Source organism: Carcharodon carcharias, chromosome 14, assembly GCF_017639515.1.
Source record: "Carcharodon carcharias isolate sCarCar2 chromosome 14, sCarCar2.pri, whole genome shotgun sequence".
NCBI lineage: Eukaryota > Metazoa > Chordata > Chondrichthyes > Lamniformes > Lamnidae > Carcharodon > Carcharodon carcharias.
The window spans coordinates 16999419-17010569 of NC_054480.1; positions in this window are offsets into that span (position 1 = coordinate 16999419).

An 11151-nucleotide genomic window follows, 5' to 3' on the forward strand; every position below is an offset into this window, starting at 1 on the left:
TTCTTACTAAATATCATTCCAAGCCTGGACATTGCCCAAGTCCTGCTGCACACTACCTAAGAAATTGCAAATGGAGTGGAACACTGCAATCATTAGCGAAGATCCTACTTCTAACTTTATGATCGAGGAAAGGTCATTGAAACAGTTAAATATGGTTGGTATCAAAACACTGCCCTGAGGTATTCCTGCAGTGGTGTCCTGAGACTAAGGTTATTGGCCTCCAACAAACCCAGCCATCTTCCTCTGTGCCAGGTATGGTTTTCTTTTCTCCCCATTCCTCCCTAATGATTTCCGTTTCTCCATGGCACCTTGCTACTACACTTGGTCAAATTTGATGTCAAGGATGGTCGCTCTCATCTCTCCTTATCTGAAATAAAGAATAATGTTCCTTCAGATGGATTTTTGTAGTGTAGTATTCACCTTGATTTGTGGTGAGATAGGTGATTTGGCACCCGCCCCCTCACCAGCCCACCAAGACCTCTTGTAGTCTCCTGTTCTGCCTCAGCTGAAATTGAAAAGCTTTGTGCAATCAGGAGGTCCAGCAGAAGTCTTCAGCTCTGTATCACTTGGTACCACACTTTGCAGAACATTTACGAACTCAGTCTTGAAGTAGGATGTCCGTAAACTCACCTTTTAATGCTTTTCAGCAGGACTTGATTTGGAAAGAACCTGAGAACTAGTCCCAAAAGCTAAATGCACTCAACTGGAGTATGCCATCAAACCACATTTCATTTCTGCTCGATACTGCATTAACCCCTCTCATTCCTAGTCTGTAATTCGGCTGTTGCAGCTGGCTTTTGTAGCACAGTCACAACTTATATCCCTGGCTGGCAATCGGAAGTATACAGGTGGATGAGCATCAGGTGAGGCTAGGCTGAAATGTGATTAGAGGAACTTGCATTTATGTTGCACCCTTCACCTTGGGATGTTCCAAAGTACTTCATACTAGATGAGCTGTTTTCTGGCTGAATAAATTATTTGCAGTCGAGGCTCTCCTGCAAAGAGTTGTTGCTGGGGTAAAATGAGGATGGGGGGATCTAGTGGGGCCGCTGTTACCATGACAGATCTGTGCCTGTAGGAGATAAGGGAAGAAGCTTGCAGATGAGAAACTGTGCATGGAACAGAAAGGGATGTCAGAAAAGAGTTAGCTCATGAAGGAATGATGCATCTGGCTATGTTAGGGATCATGTCGAACAAGTTGACATTGTATAGAATCAGACAGAAAGAAATAACTTGCTTTTTTTATCATGTTTTTCACAACCCCAGGATGTTATAAAGTACACTACAGTCAATGAAGTATTTTGAAGCATATTCATTGTTGTAGGAAACATAGCAGTCAGTTAGAACTCAGGAAGGTTCCACAAGCACCAATGTCATGATGACCAGGTTATCTGTTTTTTAGTGATCTTGGTTGAGGGATAAATTATTGGCCAGGACACTGGGGAAAACTCTCTTGCTATTCTCCAAAATAGGTGCCCCAACCAAAAAAAAACACAGCAGCTTAAGTGGTGCAGCTCTCCCTCAGTGCTGTACTGGACTCTAAATGCTAGTGCTGAAGCCTCTGCTCTGGGACTTGAATGTACAGCCTTCTGCCTCAGGCAAAAATACTTTCAACTGATGGTGCATTGATTCCATCTTCAACATGAGCACAAAACAAAACAGGAAAGAATATTTATCTTGTTGGGCCTTTAAGTAGTGGTCACTTCCTGTAGTGGTCATCTTCCTTCACCTACAACTATTAATAACTCTGTGGTTTGTGATTGCTAAACAGTATCTTCAAAAACTAAAACCAATATGTTAATATGATGCAAGCAAAGTTGACACGTGGTAAATTATAATTTTCCACTTAATCATGGCTAATGTAAATTGTACATGACAGCAAATATAATCCCCATTGGTTTGAAGCCGGGTATGATAGTTTAGTGCTGATAACACTCCAGGGCTGCCTTAGAGCCTTTAGAAGTTAGGGACCAATCTTCAAGACGCTGCTGAGAGCAACTCTGGAGTTAGTCATAGAGCATTAAAAATTGTGGAATCTGCAAATGAAGTTCAGCACTGATAAATGTGAGGTAGCACATTTTGGTAGGAAGAATAGGAGGGTCACTTATTACTTGGAAGGTGCAAGTCTAGGTGGAGCACAGTAACCAAGGGATCTCGAAGCACAAATACATCAATCACTAAAAGTTGGATCACAAGGTAGCAAAGACATGGAAAAGGCAAACCAAGCACTGAGCATTATTTCTGGAAGGATAGAATTGAAAAGCAGCTAAACCTGTATCAGATCTCAATACTACTGCATGCAATTCTGGTTGCCATATTGTAAAAGAATAAAAAGGTGCTGGAGAGGGTGCAGAGAAGATTTACATGGATGATACCAGAAATGCATTGGTATATAGCTGTGTCCATAAGACGTGAAAGAGATCATAAACTATGTAAATCAAACCTCACTTTCTGTTCATTTAAAAATGGACTTTGCTGGACCAAAAACATGGCTGCTACAGGCCACATGATTTGCAAGTTGGCTACAATTCTGGAAACTTCCAACAGTAATTACAGGACAAAGCTCAACCCTCATCTTTGTGGAATCTCACACTTATCATTGTGTGGACCCATTACAATCCATGAGACAAGGAAGCAGCAAATAGTCTGTCTCCCCAGCCTGGACTTATAACATTGAAACTCATTATACCTGCAGAGGTGATAATAACCACCATCTTATCTCCTAAGGTGAACAATGGATTTTGACCAGAGACATAGAAACTGATTGTTAACCTGAAACGACTCATCAATGGACAAGACCACAAGACCTAAGACCTTTGGCCTTTGGAAAGTTTTAATGTTATATTCCTGGACTCCCAGGGAAGTTTGCTGTTAACATCCATTAACACCAAAGCAGGACTCTAGGCTGACAAGAAAGCCTGTCTCAAGTCTAAACTTCAAAGCCTGGTTCTCTGGAAGATTTCTGCCATTGCCTGTAGAGCGGAACAAGTCTCTGTACATCAAGCTCATCTTGTTGTGTCATCACCAACTTTGAAGGAATTAAGCAATTCCTGCTCCTAGCTAGTTGAACGCACCTGAACTTTAATTTCTACGTGAAGGAACCCTCACTGGTCTCTGACATTCTGGACTCTGACATTCACATGAACTAATATACATATATTTGGTACTTTTTGTTTCAAGTTATTCCTAGTTGTAAAACTCTTTTCTTTCCTATCTCCTTCTTGTGTGCTTGAGTGTGTCTATGTAGTTGTGACAACCATCCCTGGATTGAATGTATGAATAAACAATACTTCTGACTTAACCCTAAGGAGAATCGCTGAGAGTCACTCTAAAATTGATTTCACAAACAGAGGGTTTGGGGAAACACGCCACAGCCTGTTTCAAAAATTGAAACACCTGTGCTTATGGACAGGTGGCGAGAAAAATAAAGGAGTTCAGTTTGTCTCCCTCCCTGGTCCGTAGCAATATCAGGAAAGGATTACCAGGCTGGGTCTCTTTTCTCTTGAAAAAAGGTTGAGGGATTTGAGGGTTTAAAATTATGAAAGCTTTAAAAAGAGTGGATACAGAGAAAATGTTTCCTCTTGTGGGGAAGAGCATAACTAGAGGCCAACAATATAAGATACTCACCAAGAAATCCAGTAGGGAATTCAGAAAGAACTTCTTTACCCAAAGAATGTGGAACTCGCTAACAAATTGAGTGGTTGATGCAAGTAGTATAGATTCATTGAAAAGGAATCTAGACAAGCACAAGAGGAAGAAGGGAATAGAGGGTTACAATGATAGATTTATGTGAGGAAAAATGAAGAGGCTTGAGTGGGGCACAAATGCCAGCATGGACTGGTTGGGCAGAATGGCCTGTTTCTGTACCATTTTTTCCTATGTAATTTTTTTCATTTTCTTTGAATGTTTTGTCTACTAGCTATAAACATTTTAGATAAGGAGGGGGAAGGCCTGCTTGAGTGAACATCAAGGCTGGGATTTTTTGGCCCTGCCAGCAGAAGGCATCGTCACGGGTGGGACATGAAAGTTTGGAGAGCGGCCAAAAGTCAAAAAATTCCCCACCCCACTCGCGACATTGACTGCTGCTGGTGGGACTGGAAAATCCCACTGCAAGAGTCACCCAATTGGCTAACTAAGAGTATACATGTTTTCCAATTGCCACAAAAGGTGGGACATCATGTTGGATGGCCAGTGGCAGGGATGGGGCCACAGAGTGATTGGAGACTGGAACCCATCTGACGACACCTCCAGGTTTGCTTCCAAACAGGTTTGGCATCAGCAATGCAAGTGGTTGGTATCGGTTTTCTCCATTCAAGGGTAACATTCGAATAAACCGTCCAGCAATTTTGGAGAAGCAAGATTCCCTCCTGATACAAAGACACATCTAAGACTAGGAAATTACCAGGTTTGAGTTAACTGATCCCGGCTTGGGGTAAGGATAGGTACATTACAGTTTATTGCACCGCATTTGGCTTGGCTGAGGGCCCCCCCATTCCTGACTCCAGTGCAGGGATTTCTGCTGCCTCAGGATTGCGTTTGGTTGTCATTCTCTTGCGTGCATTTACTGTGGAGACTTTCACATCGTCTCGGAGATACTGGAGAGTGATTTTTGTTGTAGGTCTCTCTACCCAGCGAGGCAGTCAAAATCGGAAGGAGAGGGGAGGAAAATTGGAAACGGGCATTAGAACGTTAGGTGCCTTGCCATGCACATTGTATATGTAGTGATTCAATTGTGTTTGTGTACAGCAATGTGCTCTTTGAATCCCTCTGTGGCCTTGCCCCTCCTTCAGCCTTACAAGAGCCATGTTCCCTCAACTCTGGCGTCAGTGGTGCCCATTTAGATCCTCAGCTCTGGAATTCTCTCCTTAAACCATTGCACCATTCTCTGGGCGGAGTTTTGAGTCTCCGTTGTGGCAGGGGGCGGGGCCATAAAATGTGGCAAACCATTCAGAACTCCATTGACTTCGGCGGGAGGGAAAATCCCGCCGGCGGAAGGGGGCATGATTCCTTTGAAGTGCCTTGGGATAATTTTCTGTGTTAAAAGCTCTATAAGAATGGAAGTTGTCTGAAATTCTAAATACCAAATTAAGAGAGATTTTGTTAAGGTAAGCAAGAAAAACGTAACTCCAGTGAGTCAGTAATTAAAGGCATAAATTTAAGATCATCACCAAAAGCAGGAAAGTAGAAGTTTGGCAAATCCCTTGAACACTGGGTTGTTAGTACAGTATACGGAAATCCCCGTCAAACAGAGCTGCAAGCAACTTCCACAATCACTCTTAAAAAGGAGAGTTGCATAAATACTTGAAAAAGAACATTTTAAAAGGATGCAGAGAAGGGTGGGGAAATGGGAATAAGGGAATGGCTCTTTCAGATCTACGTTGGACTGAATGCACTTCTCTGCTTCTATCTGGGCTGTAACATGTTATGATTCGATTTGTGTTGAGAATGTAGCATTAAAAATAAAATTAAAAAAACAGATCAGGGCACTTGTGTAACATCCGGCTGTTATGCAGCCAGCCACCAATGAAAATGGGCAGCTCCCACCCTGGTCCTTTCTCATACTGAAAGACTCCCACATATAATTTTTCACAATTCACAGTCAGTAGAAAACAAGAGGTGCCAGCCATTCATTACACATATACTTGCCCATAGACTTTCTTGTTGATATTAATCAAAACTGCTCAGCGTCCTCCTCAGGGCAGCCTGGACCTGTGTGAACAGACCAGACAACTATGTTTCTGGTCCATCAGTCAAATTGAAGAATTCTTAATGAGCAGTGCAGAGTCTAAACCAGGGAGTGTAAGATGGAATATGTAATGACATATAAAAAGTGAAATAAAGAGAAGGTAAGAAGATTAAAAGAGTTAAGAGATAGAAAAAGCTTTCAAATTCTATTCAATTATTTAAAAGTCCCAACAGTACTTGAAATTTGATGGAATGAGACAATTGTAGAAGTTAGTTTTCAGTGCCAGAGGAATTATTTGGCAATAATTAGACCTTACAATGTGACAATGTGGTTAAAAAGCATTTTCACTAAATGGACAAGCCTTAACTTTTTCTTGTGGGTTTAGTGGATAAGTACTGCAATATTATGCCCTTCCGTGTGTTTTGATGCCGAGTCTCTTGGTGATATTGGACTGAATTTTATGCCCCCCCCCCCACCGTCACTGTGCATGTTTGAGGCAGTGGGGCAAGTAAAATGCCTCAATAGCCCACTGCCTTCCTGTGCCCCATAATGTGGTGTGCGGGTAAGGCATATGCCAGCCTGCCTGCCCTCAGGTCTATTGAGGCTCTTAACTAGTCAAATTAAGGGCCAGTTAAAGGCCTAATTCCACCTCTTCTGCTATAGTACAGTGGGCAGTGGGAAGACTGAGAGTGGGAAGGCCGCTTTTTCACTAATTCTGGTGAAAAGGCTGGAAGGAATGGGGAGTACCTCCTTTGGGGAATTCCATGGGCTCATTGGAAGTAACCCCCAAGATGTTGCCTCCCCCTTTGTGCCTTCCTGCCTTGGCCTCCAAACCCCAGCCCCCAAATCCCTCCCTCCCATCTCCCTAGGGTCCCTGATCCCCCGTCCCCCTCGCCCCCCTCCCAAAACCTTGGACTTAACTGAGCCCCGCAAGCCTCCTCCCAGGAACTCAGTGTAGTCACAGCAGCGGCCACTACTAGTTTTGGTAGTGCTGGGCCTACTCAGCTGCCAGTCAATGAAATTGGTTAGCATCTCTTGAGGATGGGACTTCCTGTCCCTGGGGGCTGGTAGTGCCACTCTCACCTCATTAAGTCTGCCCCAGGGTATTATCACTGCAGGGCAGCCGTTTTAAAATTTGGTCGGCTTGCAACCAACTTTTCCACTGGGGCTGCAAGCAATACACCCCCCCCCCCCCCCCCAATAAAATTCAGCCCCCTGTTGCAGCGAATCTGCTAGAGGAGCAGGACAAGTGTGGCCACTGGAAGTTGCAGTTTGATTTACCTCTTAATGTGGTGTGTGCTGACAGTCTCACTGTTATATACCCTGCAAAATCTGGGGCATATATCTTTCCGAAAATGCACCAAGAAAAAGAAACCTGAAACTACCACATTTCATATTTGAAATAAAATTCAAATCCCCCCTCAGGAGAGTCGCTTCGAAAATTCGCAGTGCACCAAGAAGACAGTGGCTGAATGTGGAGTTGTGTCTGGGTTTTCTGACTCAGTATGTCCTTGAGCTGAGAGCCTGAGTGAAGCTGCTTGTAAGAAAATAAGGACAGGAAAAGGCCACTCACCTATTACTGTACATTCCACCATTCAGCTAGGTCATGGGTGATCTGTATCCTACACACCTTTGTTCCATAACCCTAATATCCATGCATACCAACAACAATATGCATTTAATAGTAAAACATCTCAAGGCTCTCCACAGGAGCACTTCTCAAACCAAATTTGACACGGAGCCACATAGAGATATTAGGACATGTGACAAAACGTTGGTCAAAGAGGTAGGTTTTAAGCACCATCTTAAATGAGGAGAGAGGCAGAGAGATTTAGGGACAGAATTCCAGAGCAAGGGGCATAGGAAGCTGAGGACACATTTCTGAAAGCATGCAGAAATTTTTGTGTGGTCTAGCCTCTCAACATTGGTTGGCATTACAGCAATGTAGAAAACATCAACTGGGATAAATGAGTAACGCTACCTTCAGACTGCCACCACCACCACCCTCTAACCATGCTTCCAAACACCCTGTTAAAAAGGAGGGACTAGCAGTAACCACTCAAAGTAAGAAAGTGCAAAGGACCGTTCTATTTGAAACCAATTTAATATATTTTGCAGTGGACCACTGATTAGCGAGAAACGTCACACTGAGTAGAGTGAGGCCTCTTATTAAGAGGTTTCCCTTGCAATGTCAAATTAAACACACACACTTCTGTCCCATTGCAGTGCGTCTCCTGCACATGCCCCTGTCCCTCCACTCGTGTCAGTGCTGCTTCAGTGTACAGTTGGATAAGTTTCTGTCTGGCACTCTAGCCTGTGACAAAGGACCAAACCACAGCACCTGAATTTGTGTTGCAAGAGCGTTCCATGGTCTGACGGTTAGACCACACTTGATATCATGGGGTTAGGATTCAGCTGCCGAGCAGATTGGGTTTCAGGTTCTGGAGAATGTAGCAATTGCATCACAGCTGTTGGCATTAGCCTAGTTTTCACAGACGGATGTGTAGGAGGACACTGAGATGTATAGTATTCTGAGTTGCCCATGGCTATTCACACTGAGTAGAAAGTACACTTTAAAACAAACACTTCTGTGTATCATTAAATTAGGGATTTAAATTATAGCTGCATTCTGAGCATGCCAACCCCATTCAGCTGTTAATATGTAATTCCAGGCATGGGCTCCTCTTCTATCAGCTCATCCATAATGAGAGTGGCTCGTCGATTTGACCTGAGGTATCATTGATTCACATCAAGCACTGTATATCTCAGCTGTTCCATGTGTGATAACTATACACCAGGTAAAAGTACCAATTTGCTTCTATACAATATATGGTACATCCTTCAAGTTGGAGATGACCATGTTCACCATCTGAAGTATTTGCTAGAGTTCCGTTGGGTAAGTAGGTGACTGCTGAGGCCAAAAGATTCTGCTGCAACTGGGGCAAGATACCACGGATGATTGAATTTTGGATGAGTTGCTGGCTCGGTATTTCCTCTCCTTGTGCTTTCTCCCTGCCTCTGATAGACACTTACTTTTGAAGGAGGCCACACCATTTTCAATTTGGGTGTACCAGATGCAGCCATCCTGTGCGAGCTTCTCCCAGGACTCGAAGTCGATATCAGAACTCCTAAGCAAAGCCGTCAAAGTGTCTTTGTGGAGCATCCTTCGACCGCCATGAGAGTGCACCCCAGACTCAAGCTCTCCATAGAAGATTCGCTTTGGTAAGCGAGTGTCAGACATTCTGGCTCCATGGCCAGCCCAACTCAGTTGTGACTGTCTCAATACAGTGCGAATGCTTGGCACACCAGCTCCGGTGAGCACCTCCGTGTCTGTCATTTTGACTTGCCTTCAGAGGTACCCGAAGGCAGCTCAAGTGAAAGTGGTTGAGTTTCTTGTCATGACACTGTTACACAGATCCCTGAGGTGAAACAGGCAAGGCTTAGGACACCATTTCTTGCCCCCTTCCTCATCACTAAGGAGCTGAGCAGTGAGGCCCTGAAAAGAGCTGCTCAGCCATTCAGGGGGCTGCTGAGTTCCACCTGCTTCCTTCCAGTGACTGACGGCCCTATGACCTGAGCCACCTGTGTGTAGCTTCACGGCTGAGGTTCCCAGTGAATCCACAACTGTTGTTACTTCACTCATTCGCCACCACAGCATATGTGACTGGTAGATGATGGATGACAGATGATAGAAAGATGATGAAAATGATTTGCAATGTAATGTGTATTGGATTATAATGAGACAGAGTTGTTCATCATCAGCCTCACTCTCTCATCCTGATCTAACTTGGTCCAGTGGCAATATGGCTGGAGGTATTTGTACAATTTACACATTGGGACAAGAAAGAATGTGTGTTATTGCATAACTATAGTTTAGTAAAGGTACATCAAAGTAAGAAGGAACAATTAATGCCCTAAATTAAATTCCTGGTGCTTAGCTGAGGAACACCAAATAACATTAGTCCCTCAGTCAGCTTCCTCTCCACATTTGATGTTTATCAGAGGGTGCTTACCTTCACTTTAAGGTTGACTGCACTCCTTTTACCAAAACTCATCCACAGCTTTATTAATTGGAGGTTTGATTTCATTAATATTCTTCCCGCTTGAACAACTCATCCAAAACACATCCAAAATTGGTTCTCACCCAAGGGCTCTGGACCCACTTGATCCCTACCGCCCCAGCTCCCCAGCTCCCCACCGATATGCAGTGAACGTTGTGTTATCCGCCACTCTATCAACCGGAATACTCCCATAGCCAGAATTTCTGATGTCCCTCTGATACAAATCATCACTTTACCAACCGGACGCAATTACGAAGTTATCTGGAACCCATACCTGTATACTTTTTATTCCTTTGCGGGATATGGATGTCGTTGGCAAGGCCAGCATTTGCTGTCCATTCCCAATTGCCTTTGAACTGAGCCACTTGTCACACTGTTTCAGAGGGCAGTTAAGAGTCAACCAGATTGCTGCAGGCCTGACGTCACATGTAGGCCAGACAAGGCAGGTTTCCTTCCCTAAAGGACATTAGTGAACCAGATGGGTTTTTAATGACAATGGACAATGGCTTCATGGTCACCATTACTGAGACTAGCTTTTCAATTCCAGATTATTAATTGAGTTTAAATTCCACCTGCTGCCATGGTGGGATTTGAACCTGTGTCCCTAGAACATTAGCCTGGGCTCTGGATTACTAGTCCACCATGCTGCCATCTCCCCTTAAACTTATGTTTTGATGTACTGTTGAAGAAAAGAAGTAAAAAGAATACTATTCGCTTTACTTGCCATAAGAATATTGCTGTATTCCAGCAGTGAATGGATGAATCGGCACCACCCATTCCCCACGTATGCCAGATAGTAAAGATTTTACTGTGTGTCCGAGTCAGGGTGGTTTGTAACTTGGAGGTGATCATTTTCCCATTCATTCTGTGCTTCTCAGATTCCAGTTTAACCCTTGTACTCTTTAAACCCCATTCTGTCACCTGTGGACACTTTCTCAAACGCAGTGGCCTGAATTTTTCCCGTGTCGGGCGGGCTATGTGGGGGTGGAGGTCACGGAGCTGACCACTACCCGCGATCAACTCCGCACCACCATTTTATGTGGGGGGGCCAATTAAGACCCGCCCAGAGTAATACGCGAGCGGTAGCGCTGAGCGGGGGTGGGGGGAGAGGGAGAATCGGGTCCAGTGCTCTTTCGTGCATGCGCGTGAAAGGGTGCTTCAATCTCCCTAAGGCACGGAGCTACCTCGGGGAGACTGAAGCGCTTTTTGAAGAAATAAATAAATGCAATGAAAATTTAATGAAACATGTCCCCTCAACTGACTGAAAAAGTTTCAGAAGAAGTTTTTATTTAATCCGTAGAAGCTTTAGGAAACCTCACCCCGCTCGTGGATGAGGTTTCCTAAAAAAACGTAAAGGCCGCTCGGCCCTTTCGCCTGCCCGCCGACCGTAAGGCTGGACGGGCA